We start from the raw sequence: 20379 nt of genomic DNA on the forward strand, positions 1-20379 counted from the left end.
CTCTTTCACCAGACGATGAGACCACAAAGACGTCCGCCCCGTGGTTCTGGTGTATCGGGAGATCGCAGCAAGATGAATCTTGATGGACGCGTGCGCCAGTCCAGCCTTGGCCAGCGTCAGTAGGTACGGCAGTACCTGGGGAGCCGTAATCCGTAGAGGGTTAATCTTCTGTGCGCGGCACCAGACAGAGAACCTCTTCCATTTGTGTCCGTAGCATTTAAGAGTTGAGGACGCCCTGGCCTTTGCAAGAACCTCTCTGCAGTCGGCCGGTATGTCGTATCCTCCACACGCTACCGCTGCAGGAGCCAGACCTGCAAGTTCAGCGACTTCGGGTCGTGATGGAGGATGGCGCCTCCTTCCCTGGAGAGAAGATCCGCGTCCACTGGCAGCTTGATTGACGGGGACGCTGACAAGTCCAGAAGGTCCGGGAACCATATCTGCCTCGGCCACGCAGGTGCGACGAGGATCATCCTGCACTGTGACCTCTTGAGCTGGTTGATGAGCCTGATCAGCAGCGGCAATGGAGGGAACGCGTATAGAAACAGGCCCTCCCAGGGGAACGAGAAAGCATCGCCCATGCTCCTCGGCTGGGGAAACCTGCTGGCGAACCTCTGGCACTTGGAGTTCGTCGCCGTCGCTAACAGATCGATCTGGGGTGTGCCCCAACGTCAGAAGAGGCGGTCCACTAGATCCTGCCGTAGTTCCCAGTCGTGGCACGAGCGCAGTTCTCTGCTGACCGAGTCGGCGATGGTGTTTTTTATTCCTGCCAGGTTAAACGGCACCAGAAATATCCCTTGGGCGACGGCCCAATGCCACAGATCCTGCGCCTCCTTGGACAGGGCTGGGGATCTGGTACCGCCCTGCTTCCTGATGTAGAACATGGTGGTGGTGTTGTCGGTGAAGATCCTCACCACCTTGCCCTTGAGGGATGGAAGAAAGGACCCGAGGGCCCAAAACACTGCACGGAGCTCCAGGACGTTGATATGGAGGGACTTCTCCGTCGGAAGCCAAAGGCCTCTCACGTGCAGATTTCTGGTGTGCGCTCCCCACCCTTCCAGGGAGGCATCCGTGGTCACTGTCTCCTGGTGGCCGGGGGTCTGGAAGTCCATGCCCGCCGTCAGATGCGCGCGGGTGCCCCACCACCAGATCGCTCGTCGGAAACTCTCGTCGAGTGTGAGCCACAGGGGGGACGCACGGGCACCTCTTTAGAAACTCGAGCGCGTGACCCTGAGCCAGGGCGTCCAGCACCCAACGGTCGGTGGAGATGGACTCCCACGTGCTGACGAAGCTCCTCAGCCGGCCTCCCACCGGGGTGCTTCGGTGGGGGCCCGACCCCACGGCCGGTTCAGTCCTGCTTCGACGAGGCTTTGCCACCTTGTCCTCCTTGGCGACGACGGCGGGGTCCGCCTGACTTGCCTCGTCCCCTGTAAGCTTCCTGTGACGACGAACGGGCCGCTTGACGGTAGGTGGAAAATCCGCCGTTGGAACCTTTGGAGGCACCCTGTTTGCCTCCTCCGCTCCGAAAGGGCGGCCGCCGTTGCTGGAGAACCCCAAGAGCCCGGGCCGTCTCCGTGTCCGCCTTGATGGCTTGAAGGGAATCGTCCACTGTTTTCCCAAACAGGTTGCTCCCGTCGAACGGCATGTCCAAGACTCTGGTCTGCACGTCCTGACGGAAGTCAGTAGCCTTGAGCCATCCACGCCGCCTAAGGCACACGCCGTTGCCCAACTGGCGAAATCCAGTGTCAGCGATGTCCGTCGCAATCGTAATGGCGTGGTCCGACGCCACCTCTCCCTCCTGCTAGATCTCTAGGGCTTCCGCCCTCTTGTCGTCTGGTAGGAAGTCCAGCAGGGGGGGCCAGTTTGTACCACAACTCCCTGTCGTAGCGGGCTACGATAGCCAAGGCGTTGGCCGCCTTAATCGTCGTCGCTGCCGATGAGATGACTCTGCGTCCCATCGTGTCTAATTTCTTTCCCTCGCCGTCCGGCGGGGAGGTTGACGTAGAGGCAGCGCCCTCCCCCCGCTTTCTTCCTGGCCGCCGCGGAGACGACCGAGTCCGGGCTCGGCTGTGCCCGAAGGCACAAAGGGGCCGCGTCCGGGACCCGATACTTCTTCTCGTACCAATCCCTTCTAGCCGGCGTCGTGGATGGGTTCTTGAGGAGGGCGAGGCCCTCATCCCAAATATCGTCTAGTAGAGGTACAGCGAGGACCGTCTTCCTCTTGGTCTTGCGCCGTTGATAAAGGAAACCTTCCTTTTTCTTCTCTTCCGGGCAGAGCTGGAAAAGCTCGGATGCCCTGGCGATCATGGAGTGAAACGATCCAATCTCGTCGGGCGGGGAAGCCCGGGTGGGAGGTGACGACGGGAGATCCTCGTCGTAAACCTCGTTGTCTGTACCCGTCGCGGCCGTGTCAGTCCCCGTATCATCCCCACGTGTCGTGGACGGGGAGGAGGGCTGAGCAGGGCGCGATGGCTGAAAAGGAGGTGGAGGATGAATCCTTCTCTTAGGAGGAGGGCTCCCAGAAGGGCCTGGCTCCGGGTCCCCCGTCGGGAGCGGTTCCTCCGTTGGTGGTAACGGCAGTCTCGTCCTTCTCTACGAGCATAAGGACTGTATAGCCAACAAAATGGCCGCCGAGTTGTCTTGCGGCACTGGTTGAGGGGGTTCCGACGGGCGATCAGGAGCCCCGTCTGCACCCTCGACGCCCTCGTCGTCTTCCACGTCAGGGTCCCTCCCGACAGGATGGCCTTCTTCCATGCCAGAGCCGTGGCCTAAGACTTTGATCAGCTCCTCCTCAGAGGTTGAGGCCGAGTCCACGACGACCTCCTGCCCCCCCTTTTTCTTCTCCGTCGGAGGTTTCACGGGGGTCCTGTCGATGGGCATGAAAGAGGACTCCCTCCGCGGTGGCAGGGAGATCCTGGGCCCCGAGGTCGCCACCACTGGTGTAGCCTCCACAGGCTGAGCCAGGGCCGCCGCGACTGTCTCGATAGAGGCCTTGGCCGGATGGATCAAGGCTTTTACCACCCTAGGTGCGCTCCCCGCCTTCTCCTTGGGGGGAGGGTCACCACCTCGTTCCCCCTCCGATGGGGCCTTAGGGCACGACCGGGGTCTCTCCAGGAGTTTCGCCGGGTGCTCGGCCTTCCTCTTACCCGAGCCAGAGCGTTGGCTTGTGGTTGATGGTGCCGGGGAGGATGCGCCCTGCCTGGCGCCCGTAGAGCCCGACCGTTCGGCGCTCCCGGTGCCAGCGGACTTGCCGTGCTTGGCCTTCTGTTGGACCCCCGTCGCCGGGGCGCCCTCAAAGGTCTTAGAAGACCGCTCGGACTTCTTCTTCTTGCCCGACTGGCTCTTTCCTTCCAGCCAGTTGGCGAGACGTTGATGGAGGTCCTTCATGGTCCGCTCCGACATATTGCCGCAAAACGCACAGTCCTTCTCCACGTGCGTCTTGTCCTCATGTAGGCAGTAGAGGCAAAGGGAGTGTTCGTCCTCCTTAAAGACATTCTGAAACTGGCATCCAGGGCAGACCCTGAACAGCTTTCCGGGCGTCGAGCTTCCCTTCTCCTGGGCCATGCTCGAGGAGGGCCTGAGAAACTTCTGGAATCCTCCAAAAGCGTGCTCGACGAAATCTTCACCCTTGAGGGGCGTAGAAGAATCCGACACGGGTCCCCGTTGATTGGATAAAGAAACGGTGGAGCTTAAGGCTCTTTTGACCGAAAAAAGAGAAATTTTTCTAAGAAAAAACACGAAAAAAGCACTAACGCTCGAGAGCAATAGCACGAGGATACCAACACATTAACGTGCGGTAAAAATCTGAAGATGGCTGCCAGAGGCGGGGCTTAGGTAGAGGGCAGTCATTGGATGTGGTCAGTATGACGCAGAGATCAGTGATTGGTTTCTACTACGAAAGACAGATCAGAAACGAAACTGATACTGATTTTTTCTTTACCGAGGATTCCCAGCCTGACGACGGGGAATTCATGAGCATGTGAATCCATGCCAGACCCCATGCTGGAGAATGCGTCACCGGTGATGAGAAAACAAAGCGGAACGCAGCTCCAAACACATGGATAAATGTGAGGAATATAATCAATAAAATAATGCGTATTTACTTCTAATTTACTTGCGCCGCCTAAGCGCAGATAATACCAATAATAGCATGTACATTCCATAATATTACATTTTCTTCAAGAGAATGACAATTGATGTACTTATCTTATGAGAGCAAAAAAGAAAGAGGAAAGGACCTGGGGGTTCTTATAGGCTCACCTGACACCGGATTGGAGCAAGAGCTAGGGTCAGGACTACTACACTCCCAAAGGTTCATGGGAGTTTTAGTTCAAGCTGATCTCAAAAAGAGTATACACTGTTTTGGAACTTTTAAACCTCGGATTGGCTATTTTCAGAACTACAGAGAAAAAAGGCACAAATGTTAAAGTTTTAAAAGTTATAAGTTGAAAAGCTATGATGACAGTATTAAAGAAAGTAAAGCATAATGCAAGCCTCCTGTCTTGTCATAGAATTGCTAATGGGATGCTAGGCTGGAGGTTTTGGGGAAATAATGGTATAGCTATTTTATTGTCAATGTTTTAATTATGTTTCAATTTACAAATATTTAAATGTTAGACTTTGAGCTTGAATATATTCAGAATTTTTGGATACACAAATGTTAACTGCAATGTGATCCTTTATGAAACCTTACTAGCAGTATCCGTTCTTTGATTATTTTTTAAATGTATTTATTAAAATGTCTGTCATTACATAGACCATACTGATGGATTGAAGTCCAGACTATTACCACAGAAAAAAACAGACATTTCCAATAACCAAATAGTGAGCCCTACTGACATGCTCAATAACAGGTATATAGTGTCATTTGAATAAAGGATCATGTTTTATCATCAACAACTATTCTGGAATCAACAGAAAGCTCACTTCCATTGCTAGTAAAAAATGTTTTCTATTCTAAATTTGTCTGCAAGTATACTACTGATATCTAAGGTAAAGTTCAAATTATTATTTGTCATTTTGAATGTTGAATGTTACAATATTTATCTTTTTTATATTGGTATACTTCTCTTCAAACATAATTGTAAATAAATTATAAGTTACTCACCGTAGTGACCAACGTACTCTTTTTAGTCCCCTTTCCTCCATACTGCATGGGCGTCCCTTCCTAGGGACGGGAGACAGAACTTTTTTCACCAGAAAAAACCTTCTTCCCCTTTAAATTTAGAGGCGCGTGGGGGTACGGCCCTGGGAGCATACACTGCCCCGACTCCGCCCTCTGTGCCACACCTCAGTCCCCATAGACACGTCAACAATAGTTTAACATTGCCTAATGACACCAGTTTTATTAGGGGGGGAGGTGATGGTGGGATGTATGGAAGAAAGGTGACTAACGACTAAGAGTACGTTATTCACTACGGTGAGCAACTTCTAATTACTCTTGCATCCCATCCCCTTTCCTCCACACTGCATGGGCGATAACAACTGAGTGTAGCCCCAGAGTGGAGAGGAGACCCTCCTTAAGCAAACAGGTTTATAAGAACCGCCTGTCTGAACCCTGCGTCTGATCTAGAGCCGGCATCCAAACAGAAGTGCTTGCAGTAAACTGAAGGGGTGGCCCATGTGGCCGCCCTGCTAATGACTTGCCAGGGGACATGCGATGGCTGTTGCCTTAGCTCTGACCGCGTGGGCGTGCATGTTGGCCGGCAGTGGCTTATGCTGTCCCTCGTAAGCTAATTTGATGGCCGCGACCATCCAAGGGGCTATGGAGGCCTGATATCCCGGTCTTGCTATGCCGAAGGTGACAAAAAGTGCGTCTGACTTGCGGAAGCCCTTGGTCCTGTTTAAATAGAATTTCAGGGCACGCCTGACATTCAGGCAGTGCAGAACTCTCTGTGCCTCGTCTTTGGGCTCAGCAAAAAACATAGGCAGCACTATTTCTTCGTTCAGATGGAACGCAGAAGACACCTTAGGTAGGAATGCTGGGTGTGGCCGCAATACATGCAAGGGGGTTGATATCCTTAGAGTCTGCCCAGTGGCAGAACCTGGTCAACTTGCTCTTATACTGGGCCCTGGTAGCTTTGCTTCTAGCGCCCTGTATGATCTCAAGATTAGCCTGAGACAGGCTGATGTGTCCTAGCATGATCTGCTCAGGAACCACGCTGAGAGGGCCAGTTTCTCTGGGGCAGGGTGAATGAGCCTGTCCCCCTGCTGCGCCAGCAGATGTGCTGGGCCCGTCGGAAGGCGAATGGGAGGTCTCTCCGAGAGGCTGAGCAGCTCAGAGAACCATGGTCTGGCTGGCCACCATGGAGCTATCAGAATGACCCCGAGTTGGCGAAACTCCTTGATCTTGCATATCACCCCATGTATCAGGGGAGTGGGTGGGAAGATGTATGCTGTCATGCCGTTCCACTGAATCTGAAATGCATCGCCCAGGGAGCCGGGGCCCTGCCCCTGCCAGGAGGCGAACTGTTGGCACTTCCTGTTGTCCCAGGAGGCAAAGAGGTCCACCTGGGGGTGTCCCCATCTGCTGAAGATCTCCTGCAGTACGAGGTTGTTTAGTTGCCACTTGTTTTTTTTTTTAACCAACTTTATTTTCCTTCATTTTTAACTCTAAGACAACAATTAGCTTTCGGTTACAGCAGTATTACAGAAATTAACATCTGTGTGAACCAAATGTTTGACCTCCCCGAACTTTGGCCTTGAAACTATTGTCTTCCAACTTTTCCCCCTCCAGTGCCCCCACCCTCACCCGCCCTATCCCACCCTCTACCTTTAGAAAATACTGAACCAAACTGAGTCAAGGTTATAACCAGAGCAAGACAGTTTCCTGAGCCCGTCCCTCCTCGGTGTCTTCTGTTGTCATTATCTGATGTGAATGTTTCTTAAAATCCTGGGTTTAAAGAATTGGGCCTCCCTCTCCCCCACGTAATCCTGAAGTGGATCCCATTTGGCTAGGAATTTCAGGTATGTCCCTGGTTTTGTGGCGCAAATGTTCTCCATCGCCATCACTCCCCACACTTTCATCCACCACCATGGGGCTGTAGGGCCTTCGACTGTTTTCCATCGTTGGGCGACTGTCATCCTTGCTGCCGCCAGCAGGTGGGTGATGAGGGCCGCTCTGTTCCCTGAGGCTGCGTATGTCCCTTCTGCCACTGCCCCCAACAGGATGACCTTGGGGGATTGAGGTAGGTCTGCACCTGTTATGTCTTTGATTAGACTCAGAACTTCTTTCCAGTACACCTTTATCTTTGGACATGTCCACCACATATGAAATAGGTCACCTCTTTCACCACACCGGCGCCAACAGTCTGAAGGGTACGTGGGGTTCATTTTATGGATTCTACTTGGGGGCAGATACCAACGATAGCATAGCTTATATGCTGATTCTTTGATTGCAGTGGACTTGGATAGTTTGTGAGCCCTCCTCCAGATTTGGCACCATTCTTCCTGAGTGATCGCCTCCCCCATGTCCCGCTCCCAATCTTTCATGTATTGGAGGGTTTCATCTGCTTGCGATTTATCTAATAACTTGTACAATCTGGTGATCTCTTTTCCCTGTGCCCCCTCCCGTATCGTGAGTTCTAAACCTACTGGGGGGCGTAGTCCGGCCCTTTTTACTGCAGGGTGCGAGATCCAGTGGCGCACTTGTATCGGTTTAGTTGCCACTTGCAATTGTCCGTGCCCAGCCTGCTGAGCCTGTCCGCCTCCAGGTGCCATGGACGCAGTGGTTGTCCAGGGTGGCCCCCCCATCCCTCAAGAGAGGAGTCTGTAGTGATGGTGACCTGCGGGGTAGGTTGCCGGAAGGGCTTGCCCGTCCGCAGGTTGCAGTCCCTGGACCACCATGTGAGGTCCGGGTGAAGAGAAGGAGGAACGATGATCATCTCTGCCATAGAGCCCCATTCCTGGTTCCATGATGCCACAAAGTGCTGCTGTATCCTCCACATCCTGAGTCTTGTGTAGGGGACGGCCAATAGGACCGCTGCCATGAGACCCTGTAGGTGTTGGTAGCAACAGGCCAATGACACTTCTCTGTTGAGGAAGTGCGCAGTGGCCCTCTTGATGGCCGTGATCTTGTCCTCCGAAGGAAAAACTCTCTCAGAGCCCGTGTCCCAAATGAGCCCCAAAAAGGTCAGTCTGCGTAGGCTGCAGCTGCAACCTCTTGAGATTGAGCGAGAAGCCCAGATCGTGAAGTGTGTTAATGAGGGCGTTGAGAGGTACGGTGCACCACTTCCAGAGATGAAGCCCTGACGAGCCAGTCGTCGAGGTACGGATAGATGTGGTGGCCCTGAGGAGGGCCGCCACCGTATTATTCAGCCTGGTAAAGCCCTGGGGGTCGAGTTGAGGCCAAAGGGAAGCACTCTGTATTGCAAATGGTAGCCAATGATCCTGAATCGTAGACGATGAGGCTGTCAGATCTGGACGTGTAAGTACACGTGCTTCAGATCCAGGGAGCACATCCAGTCTCCCTTGCACAATGTCTCCACTATTAAAGCTGGCATAACCATCTTGAATTTTTGTAGAGGTAGGGAGAGGTTGAGGGTGGAAAGGTCTAGCACAACTCTCAGGCCCGCCTGGTTCTTTTTCTGAATGGCTAAAATCCTGGAGTAGAAGCCCAAGCTTTGCTGGGAGGCTGGGACTTCCTCCACTGCCTGGGCCTGGACGAACAACCCGATCTCCGCCAGAAGAGTTGCTGTCCCAACCTGTGTCAGTGGAGGGGAAGAGGGAGGAGAGGCTGGGATGGGTTGGCGGTACCCCATGGATACTACCGAGAGGATCCAGGGGTCTGCAAAATTCTGGCGGCAGAATTGTGCAAGGAGAGCAAGCCTGCCCCCCACTGGAGTAACGTGGACCCAGAGAGGCATGTCATGCTTTCTTTCCCACTGAGGCTGTTGCGCAGGAGGGGGACTGGAAAAAGCCCTTACTCTCCCCACCCCTCCGTATGTATGCCCCTTGCCCGAGCGCTGCTGTGACTGAGTATACGTTTTGGGCGTGGTCTTTGTCAGGATGGATAAAGACTTGGCCGTTTGTGAGCCGTTTTTCTTTTTGTCCAGCTCCTCGTCCGTGGTGGAGTGGAAGAGGTCACCCCCTTCGAATGCAAGGTCTAACATGCGTTCCTGGACATCCGAGTTGAATTTAGTAGCACAGAGACAGGCTGTTCTTCTCATGTCCGTGGCAATGCAGATGGCGTGGCCAGAAGTGTCAATGTGGGCCACGATGGACTCCATGATGTCTTGTGCCATCATCTTGGCCTCAGCCAGTCGCGACTTGAATCGCGATTGGTTCTGTGCTGGAAGCTCTGAGGGGAAAACTGCAATTTCCCACCAAAGCCTCCGGTTAACAGCGGCCAGCATGGCATCGTCGTTGGCTTGACGAAGATGCAGGGACGCATTGGAATACAGTTTCTTCCAGTACGCCTCCAAGATAGTCTCCTCCTTGCCTAGCAACGCCGCGGAGGAAGAGGCCGAGGACGACTGATGCTTGGAGTATATTGATGCTGCAGCAATCACCAAAATGTGCGGCTGAGGAAGGGCCGATAGCAAGAGTGTATCCTCCTCCATCTGCCTGTACTTGGCGTCCAGGCGTTGATTGACCGGCTGAACCGAGTGGGGCTTGAGCCAGCCCTTTTTGGCAAAGGCGACTATGTCCTTCTGTATCGGGATCCCCGTTCTTGCTGTGGGACGCAGCGTGAGGACTTTGGCGAGGACCCCCTCTAATGGTTGCTCAACCTCGGGTTAAGGAAGGCCCAAGTACTCTGCCAGCCCTGCAAGACGTTCGTGGAAGGCCTTGGCTGATGACGGTGTGTTGGTGTCCTCCACCTTATCATTGTCCACCTGAGGGACCGGTTGGTCCGGCACTGATGGAGGAGTGTTGGGGGCCAAAGGCTGGGGTGTGGAGACTAGATGCTGCAGCAGAGGCTGGTACAGAACCGCCTGCACTATCGGTAGGGGCGGAGGAGGCTGAACAGGGGCCAGGGGTGCCTGTACTGGGGCCTACAGTGCCGGAGCCATTGTAGGGAGCACGTCCCTGATTGAGTCCCTGAGTATGACCCGATCCGAGGAGATTTTATGAGCACGAGGAACCTTTCAAAAAATCTGTCCTCACAGGCCATAGGGGTGGTAGGCGATATTGACGGGGTAGCGGGCGGCTGCTGGAGCCGTTGCGTACCCTGCCTATACGGACACAGCGGAAACCTGCTCTGCGCAAATCAACGGTAGGATGTAGGCCACATACCTGGTTGACACCAGTCCCACCTTGACACCTGTTCCTCCACCTGCTCCCTGCCTTGGTGCGGTATCGGCCGGATGTAAAAAGCGTCTGGCACGGTGGCCATTTTGTCAAGCTGCTTTCCACGTGCCTGTGTCGTGTTGCTTGGCTCACTGGGCCTAGCCCCGTCCAGGACTCTTGAGTGTGGAGCATGAGGCCTACCCTGTTCCTCAGGCCAAGACCTGGTAGGCGTTTCACCCTCAGTGGATCTGCCGCTATAACTGCGTAAAGGCACCCCCCCGGATATGTTGCTGGTACTAGGGCGTGGCCCCAAAGGTAAAGCCCCGGTAAAAGTACCTTCCAGTCCCTCAGCACTGTCACCAGGAGGATCAACTGACACCTCGGCCTGCCGGCTGGCAGCTGATATAGCCTCGGTACTCGTGCTGGTATGAGGACCTGAGCGGCCCCTCCTGCTCAGGCGAGTCCTTGGGAAGGAATCTCCCTTGTGGGGTGCGCTGGAAAAGAGCGGCCCTACCCTGGGCTTGGATCGATGATAGACGAAGCCCTTTAGGTTCTCTAGAAGAGCTCCCTCCAACTGGCTAGTCTGTTCTTCAGAGACCTCGAGGAGAGCGCGTTGCACGCGGTACAAGCTTGCCAGCCGTGGTCCGGGCCAAGGGAACGTAGGCAGAGGGCGTGAGGGTCTTTAGTTGGAAAGAGCCCGTCGCAGGAGGGACACCTGCTGAACCCTCTATACGCTGGGGAGGAGCGTGACTTCAGAGGAACGAGTACCTGTCATAAAGAGACAAAGACAAAAAGAGAAGTATCCGCGTGTGGAATTACATGGCCGAATGGCCGAAGCCAAACCCAGGAGCGCTGGTGAATTCAGCCCGTTCCACTCGATGCGGAAAAGGGGGTTGAGGTGTTGCGGTGGAGTCAGGGCAGCACATGCTCCCAGGGCCGCACCCCCACACGCCTCTAAATTTAAAGGGAAAGAAGCTTCTTTCTGGTGAAAACAGTTCTGTCTCCCCGAAGGTACGCCCATGCAGTATGGAGGAAAGGGGACGGGACGTAAGAGGAACATTTTATATATAGGAGGATGCTGGTACTTGGGCAACATACTCTTCTTCAATTGCAACTGGTCAGGCGGAGGAGTTAAGACCAATGTTCCCTCTAAGCTGTGGACATGTGCGCTTTCCCAGCTTGCTTCTGGGTGCCACTCCGAACATTTTTAGCAGCTCACGCAGACAATTCTTACCTATTCAAAAAGATTTAATAAAAGGTACAAGCCACAACAATTACCTGACATTTGCTTCATCTTAAAATAACATATTGATATTGTGGTATAGCTCATTTACATTACACTATGGAAGCATGACCTTTAAAACCTAAAAACCCCAACAACAGAACACATCCACAAGAGGGTAAAAACTAATATGAAAAAGTGGCTCCATGAACAGAAGACTCAAACCAAGCTGAGCCTGGACATATTAATCAAATAATGTTCCCTCCCTACCCATGACTCCAATACTTGACTTTACCACACTTTTACCTTATGACTAACTCCTGCCCCAGAACAGATTTAGATCTCAACATTGTCTCTTCCTCACTTGGCTCTCCAAACGGTTCCCAGTCTTGTACCTGCATCCACTTGTTTTAGGTTACACATGAATAACGTTCAAGTGCCCGAATTTCTGTTGCTCATGGTGCCACCAAAAGCATCACACACACTATGTAATCCAACTATCATCCAAAATATTGGATACTGACTAAGTTAACAGTCTGCTTGTATGGGTAGTGTCATCTGATTCTGCCTCTTCTTTGTACATGTCACAGGTGCTTTGCAGCGGTCCCCTTGCAAGTTAAACCATTATGAAACTCAAACATTAATTTGCCCTCTAATGATTTGAGTAGACAAATGTCATGCTTAGCATCTCCAACTTTAGCATTGCTATCATTACCCTATAAGTGAGGAAAAAATTGCAATATCATTAACTCAACCTGCAAGGGATAATAGGTATGGATTATGCCTGGCATTACTCCTCTGTAATTTTAGGGCGATGCATATTCAGACAGCAGAATGGTTTTCATACAATATGCATTCTTTTAAAAAGTTCAGAGTTCCATTGGGAATACACCTTAACAAATGATATGGTAACTCGCTGCTATACAAAAACGGCTTCGCTGAGAACATGTAAAATAATGTAGTTACAGGGATGGGGTATGTTGCAAGAAATCTTGTATGCAATGAAAAATAACTGTGTACATGTAGATTCATGAAATTTTCTTAAAATGCACATATCATCATAATGACACTTTGAATATGTGTTGCTTGCAAAGTATTGTGGGTCGGCAAATATCCAAGTGAGTATTTATTGCTACAATCCCTCACTTTTTACAGTGCTCTGTCAACTAGTATTGGAGACTAGCACATGGAGCCGGGCGAAGCGGGAGTCATGGAGGAAGGGCACAGGAGAACACTCCTTGGTGATGAACAAATTAGCACACAATAAAAACAAAGTTAGATATTTCAGCAGTACAGTAAAGAGAAGGAATTGTGTTTGCTGAAGGGTAGGAAACTGCACCTTTTATTTCTATCTATGCGTGTCTGCGGAGTGCTTTCCTAGATAATCATGTGTTATTTGTTTATTGACTCAAGCATCCCCATTCAACTTATTTAAGTGATAACAATGAATTACAGAAGAGGGGTCCCTTGTTACAGAAGAAGGCACTCAATATGTTGTACTGCTAAGCATTGCTGCTATTCACTTAAAAGGCATCTGTGATTTTCTTCAACAGGGCTCCATAAGAAACCTCAGTAAGGTTCTTGTTGAATTTTGTCTCGGCTGTGGTGAGGAAGGGAGGGCAAAACTATAGGCTATATTAGGAGCCCTGTCATTTCACTTCCTATGTCAGGGTTGCAAGCAGTGCTGTGATAAGAATGTGCTCCCTACTTGGATTGAAATGGTGGTTCAGGGAGTTAAAAAGTAATTAGCTTTGCCAATAGGGATATTTTATGCTTATTCGAAATATGTTCTTTCCACTTAAAATTCCTCTTGAGATCGGGCAGCAATCTTATTAGAGCTATTTCCTATGCCACTACTCTGCTGTTAACTAATTTGAAAAAATATCTGTGCCGCTTTGTGGTTAGAAGCAAGGCTCCCATGGGTTCATGGTTTCCCATTTTTGTTGGGCACATTTCCTGGTTTTTAGGTAGTAAAATGGATGGTGTATATGACTCTTAGCTGTAAGGCTTGTTTTGATTAAGTGTTGTCACAACAACACGGGACAACGTAATGTGGATAGTAACCAAATGCCCAGGAATTTTGACCATCATATTCTGGAGGTGCAGTTATTGCACTTCCTTACACAAACTATGCATGCTCTCCTGGCCCCTCCCTAAATTACTTCATTAAAGTGGCACATGAACTACTATTTGCATGTTTTCTGACACATTCCATTTAGTTGCCATTATTCTGCACATATTGTGCTCCATGTGAATTTTTTGACAGCCACATCAATTATGATAAGCAAAATTTGTTTTTTGTTATACACATGAGTGTTTTTACAGCAACAGGAGTACTTTTGCTAGGCACTGTGGCAGATCTTGAAGTCTTGGTCTACTTGAATTGTCTTTATGATAACAAAAAATATTGTTTTATCCTATATGTGTTTGGGAAAAGTGTTGTAATAAGAGCAACTTTTACCCAGATTTGTAAAGAAATGCAGTGGATTGGAAGCAGAAATTATTTTCTAAACTCTATTCAGAGGTAGTAGCTCACCAACTACGCATGCTCACAAAGTGACTTACCTCATTAATCAGTTGTGCCCATTGAAAATAAGGAGCGCAGCAAAGCCAACCAGTTCCGCACAGAGACAAATAATTAGAGTGAACATTGGTTATGACGCGTGCTACATTATTGAATGATATTCAGTTAAATCAGAACTTATTTATTCAAAATAATAAATCAAAGTTATCTTGGATTGTGGTAATAATTGAAAGTTTGATATTTTGTTTACAAGGAATAACATGTTTGAAAAATATGAATGCATGCAATCGTGACTGTAGTGTCATTCACCTTCCAACATGCAACATTTATAGTAATCCATTCCTAGAAGTATGACTGTAAATGAATTACATGGGTTAGGTTTTTCTCCAAATGCTCTACGTATGTATTTATATACGGTTACTGTACAACTAAAGTGCAAGAAATGAAAATGAACTTTATAATACTACATATTTTTGGTGTACATTTATTCTAAAAAAAACTTTGAAAGGATGAGACTATTGTGCTATCTCAAACCCCAATTCCTCGTGACACCTGTGAAGTTCAACAGGTACATTTCAAAATCAATTTTTCTCATTTTTGTTAGTTACAATGGTTGACGTTCTTTATAAAAACAAATATAAAGACGTGTTTCTTTTTCAATATATTTACCTTTTCTTTGGTGTTTGGATCACTTGTTGAAATAATTCAATCAATACAAGGTCACTTATCAAGAAGTAATTTTTGTTATTAATCAGGTAAACATTTGAATAGCTATTTATTGTCCAATGTTTATTGCATGTGTTTTATGTACAAGGAGTCTACTACTGAATCAGTCGAGATTGAAGAGACATAAGGACCACAGGTATACAAATAATAGTGACAGACATGTATCATCCATTTGACTTTTAATGTTCCTTTCACTGTATAAAGTATTTACCAAAGTAAAATAGTGTACTTCTAATGTAATTACATTTGGGTTTCTTGGCAATGAAGCTATTTACTGTCATCAACTAATTGTGAATGTTCTGTTATAGATGGGGGATGAACTAGGCTCATCAAGATTGACTATCAAAAAGCACTCGGAAAACCATGGTAAATATGATTTAGGCTTTTACATTTTTTTCAAAGTGTTTATTTGTAAATTTATTTGTTGGTATTAGATTGTAAGGTTGATATGTATATGTTTTGTAAGTGGGAAAGAAATTAATCTTATCTTTTTTATCTTTTAGAATTCTAGGAAAAAGACGAACAGGAAGACTCAGACCACACTACTAACAAACGGTGTTGATTGCCAAACCAAAGTCATTTGGGAGTAACTAATGTTTGTGGTTGTGAATGCTCAGCCCTAGGTTCAGAATGGAAACGCTGAGGTGCAGTGGCCGAAATTGGAACTGAATATCACAAGCGAGCCATGCACAGTAACGATGAATTATTGTTCCAGGACACAACGTCCACTGGAACTCACAGGCAACAATCAAGATATTTCTTCATGAGTTGTGTTGGGATGCACATTCAGCTCCCAAGCCCAACCAAGCAATTTAGGCTGCAGAAAATATATAAGTGCATGAGAAAAAGAACGTGTGCGACTGAAAGGTGGTGGAGCATGCAAAGCGGGAATAACCAATATAGTGTTTCCTAGCAGTTAGGGAAATTTAGTTAGGCCCCGGGAAGGGGCACAAGTGATACTCATGTATAATAGTTGAAATATAATGTACAAGTATGTGAACGTACAACCTGGTCCAAGCTGCGGGAAATACTAAAGCACTGCCATATTTGAAGAGAGGGCTAGTATTTTGTGGGCCCTGATGAAAGTAGCATCACATCATGGCAATAAGTTCTGAATCACCTTCCCATCCCACGCCCAAGCAGGGAAAATAAACAGAGGCCTTCAGCCCCAAGAGATAAAAATACATTGCATCATGTTGTAGGCCTGCGAAACCAGAAAGGAATGTCAATGGTCGAGCATGGACAGGGTTGCGCCTGTCCCAAAGGACGAGCTCATGAGAGCTGGGGTAACGTTCCCGAGATGCCAAAAGGGCCGGCCTAGATTTAGAGCATTAACACCCCTCCACCCCCCACCTCCCAGAAGGATGGCTATCCCATTTGAACTGCCAGATGCCCACAAGAAAAACCTAAATCTATCTTCGGCAGATGGGGAGCAGGTGCAAGAGGATCTTGGTCACCTGGCCTGCCTCTTCCTTCTTGCTCTGAACTCTTAGATCAAGGGCGTCTCTCGCCCGGGCGTCCGACGCGAAGGGTAGACAAAGAAAAGGTCAATTCCTGTTTGGACCTGTTCGGACCAGGAGGATCCAGGGCCCGAACCCCTGCTCAGACAGCAGGTAAGCATGCACCAACATGTGTTTGCTCCCCCGTCCCCACAGGCCACCACCCCACCCCGCTGATCCCCCTGTGATGTTCCCTTGTGCCCCCCCTTCTCACACACAGGTGTTGCCCGTTTTGCTCGATTCTTCTACCATGCTACCACCACCCCCTCCAGTCTACTTCTGCAGGAGTCTGCCCTGATGCATTCTGGTTTCACCATCACCGTCTTGTGCTCAATGCTGGATTTGACTTTTATGGACTTCATTGATTCACAGTGTGCAGCCCTTTCTCATGGTGGCCCTGAATCATGCTGTTCCCATCTTCATCTTGTATCCAGGCTTGCAACATTATGTGTTACTACTGACTTCTGCAATTGTATTTGCTCTCCCCTCTTGCTTCTCCACTCTTTTTGGCTGCTTACTCTTTGCCCTCTCCTCCTCCCTTTTCCTATTTCCTCCCCTTACTTTCTTCTATGCACTTACTCTATCAGAATTGTCCCTGGCCTAGTATAATAGCAACCTCATCTGTCTCCTCCTGCCTCAACTTACTTGTCCACCACCCTCCCCTCCAGCACTATCTGAAATGTCATCAGGCCTAGTACGGTAGTTGCCTGTCTGTTTCCATTTCCTTCCCACTTTCCCCCTCCTTTATCTATGTCTTAGCTCTTGCACTATCTGAAATGTCGTAAGGCCGAGTACGATAGTTAATTGAACATCCTTACTGTTCATGGCCTGTAAGAATGTAATTGTATTTTCCCTGGTTCCCTCCCTTGCCTTAAAGCGCTTTGAAACACATGTGTATAGGCGCTATATAAATGAACTATCATATCATATGGAGAAGCTCTGGGGAGGGACAGCTGGTAAGGTGGGTGCAAGGAGTGAAGCTTCCCGTGAATTGTAATGCAAGCAGCAAGAGGTGATGTCAACAAATGTAGTCTCACGACGGGGAGGCATGTTGGGGGCGCCCGCATGTCTGTGACCAAGAGAAGCACTCCATTATTCTAGGGGACCATCTTTACCGCAGATATCTCCACTCAACTCATGTTAACGACCAGGCACACCCCACGTGACTAGGTCCATGGGGGGAGCAACGTTCCGAGAGGTCTGCCAATCAGGTAGTAGGAACCCAAGGTGCAGTACGAGACCACGTGTTAGAGGGCAGGGGTAGATTAGAGTGTGGTGTCGGCAGAGGGACTGTACGGGACTTGTGGTATGTATATAGGTGGTAGCCAATGAGGGTGGGGGATACACAATGTATATTCTGTGTGTCGTGAGTGAATGTTTTTCTTTATAATGGTGCGTCTACTTTGAACTTAGTGAGAGCTCTGTGGCATTTGGGTTCTACGGCACACTCTGTCACCTTTTTACTTCTTGTATACAAAATAAATCTTGTTTTGCTTGCAAAGATGTGCACCAAGCTTTTTTCCTTAGAGGATTTATCTTTTATCTGTCTGGAGGTCTGCCCTACAGTTGCTGAACGTCTCTCCCAATCTATGCCTTTGAAACTATTTATGTCAAAGAAAGATATATTTCCTGATTCCCCAATACATTCTGAAAATCTAGAAGTATCTAGAAAATTAGGAAACACAGACTGAAATCCCTGCGGCATCTTTGGAATTCATCAACAACAATGTGCATGACCCTGACTACACCTTGGGTAGTGTGGAGGACTTATCCACCATCCTAGAATCTGAAACCACTATATTGCAGGACGATTCACTATTAAGGGAACCAAAATGCATTGTTTTTGGCAGCTGCCAGATACAGATAATAAAAATGATTAAATTTAACTATTGGAAACATGGGAGGATCTCTGGGGAGCCGTTGGTGAAGTTTACTCGAGAAGTCAAAGCCACCAATCTGAAGATCCATGAGATGTGTGTGATGAGCATTCAACATTTGTGTGGTCTGCTCAACCCATTCTTGGAAAAGTGCCTGCCGGAAATGTACTTTGTTCTAGTGCTCTGTTCAGTGGATCAACGTTTAGTAAGATTTACAGAAACTTGAGGACTTCAGTTAGTTTCTAAAACTGCATGCTACAAATATCAGACAGTTCCTGTTCCCCGCTATTGGTCAGGCCCGGAATCCCATGCAAAAAACTATAGACCATGCTCTAGAAACCAAAAACCTTAGGCGTGCTGGTGATGGACAGTGCGACATAGTTGGATTTTCATTGACGTACTGCTCCAGGACATAGACACCCAAGAAATAGTGAGTTCTGTCATGGTTCACGTGTCGGAATGTACATCCTCTGTTGCTATGGATAAATATGGTTTCATTAAATCCATTTAACTTGTGTAATGAAGTGGATTGCAAATAGAATTGATAGCAAAGGACATGAACGTGTGCATAGCAAAGGTCATGCGAGAGGAGTTCCTGCACATAAAGCATCAATTTGAAGTATGGCACGTTGCCAAATCATTATCCAAACAAGTCCCTGCTACTGGTAAAATAATAGTGTCAGAAATTTTTTTTAAATGGTCACAGTTCGTCAGCCAGCCTCTTTTGTGCAGACTGCCTACACGCATGCATGGCGTTTCGAGTGAGGAAATCTATTTCGGTTCGCAGAGTCAACCTTTTTGACCTCTATTATCCACGTGACAGAGATGAACAAGTTACTTTCTTACCTGGTAACGTTCTTTCGATGGGATGGTCCGACGACGTATTCCATATCTATGACAGGTAATCACCACAGCTGTGCTGCTTCGGAAACTTTTTTCGGCGTCTGCGTCCTGCGTCGATGACGTCGATGCGCCGTCGTTGAGGTCCTCCCCCGACGTCATCCGATGTGGTAAGTAGGATGCACGACGCCCGTAGCCTCAGTTGTAGTTTTTTCCCCCAGAACGTGTGACATTAGTCTACTGCCAGTCAGACACAAACCTTGCGGAACGTAAGCTGCAATCGCATAAGAAATTCTGCAGCGGGGAAGGTAGGGAGGGAGCGATATGGAATACGTCGTCGGACCATCCCATCGAAAGAACGTTACCAGGTAAGAAAGTAACTTGTTCTTCGAGGGGATCGGGTCCTCCGACGTATTCCATATCTATGACAGACTCCCAAAGCAGTACCAGAGCAAGGAGGAGGGAAAGAATTTAGAATTAAAATTATTTAGAATTGCCAATCAAATAGCGGAGCAAAGGACCGCCTTGCCAAAGGCCAGATCCTGTCCTTGGATGGAATCGAGGGAATAGTGACGTACAAATGAATGTACTGAAGCCCAGGTGGCTGCATCACAGATGTTGCGAATAGGAACACCCCTCTGCAGGGCAGTAGATGCAGCCATGCCCCTGGTAGAATGGGCCCTCAAGCCAGCCGGTGGGTCTTTACCCGCCAAGCGGTAACACTCCAAGATGGCCAAAACAATCCAGCGAGACAAAGTCTGTTTCGTCACAGCTTGTCACAAACGCTTTCCAGCGTAACGAATAAAGAGTTGATCGTTCACTCTGGCCCGGGACATGCGTTAAACATAAAAGCTTAAAGCTCTCCTAGGATCAAGCCTATGGAGCCTCTCCTCTTCCTTAGCAGGATGCGGAGGAGGATAGAATGCCGGAAGAACAACCTTCTGGGCCAAATGAAATTCCGTCACTACCTTCGGAAGAAAAGGAGGACGGACTCTAAGGCCAACCCTGTCCTTCTGGAAAACAGTGAAGGGAGGCTTAACTGAAAGTGCCTGTAACTCACTCACTCTGCGAGCGGAAGTGACCGCAACTAAAAATACAGTTTTAAGAGTCAACAGTCTCAAAGGACAAGAGTGCAAAGGCTCAAAGGGAGCACCCGTTAGAAACTTGAGAACAAGGTTCAAATCCCAACCGGGCACCAGGAAAGGTGACGGAGGGAATACATTAGTGAGCCCTTTCAGAAACTGTGAAATCAAAGGGATTTTAAAGTAGGAACACTCTTTAGACGAGCGCTTAAAGATGGTCAGCACGCCAGGTAACCTTTAATGGTACCCACTTGCAAGCCCCTGTGGGCCAAAGAAAGTAACAAGGACAGAACCATGGGGATGTCACATGCAAAAGGATCCACATTCTGAACTCTGCACCAGTCGCAGAACTTACGCCAACGGCACAGAGACTTTGTTGCTGGCC

The 20379-nt window shown here is 48.9% G+C and overlaps 1 long non-coding RNA gene across 2 annotated transcripts in view; it reads left to right on the forward strand.

Annotated features, from left to right (window-relative positions):
* Positions 1 to 20379, forward strand: part of LOC138481151 (uncharacterized) — a 144820-nt gene that overhangs the window by 77571 nt on the left and 46870 nt on the right. The window contains exons 3-4 of one of the 2 annotated variants that reach the window (XR_011274201.1): positions 15005 to 15062; positions 15200 to 17696. The exons of the other annotated variant lie outside the window; for it this stretch is intronic. This is a non-coding gene — a long non-coding RNA (uncharacterized lncRNA). Of the gene's footprint in view, positions 1 to 15004; positions 15063 to 15199; positions 17697 to 20379 lie in introns of those variants that run through there. 2 annotated transcript variants of the gene reach the window in all.

The sequence above is a fragment of the Ambystoma mexicanum genome, chromosome 5p (genome assembly GCF_040938575.1).
Source record: "Ambystoma mexicanum isolate Mex_15411 chromosome 5p, UKY_AmexF1_1, whole genome shotgun sequence".
NCBI classification, from domain to species: Eukaryota; Metazoa; Chordata; class Amphibia; order Caudata; family Ambystomatidae; genus Ambystoma; species Ambystoma mexicanum.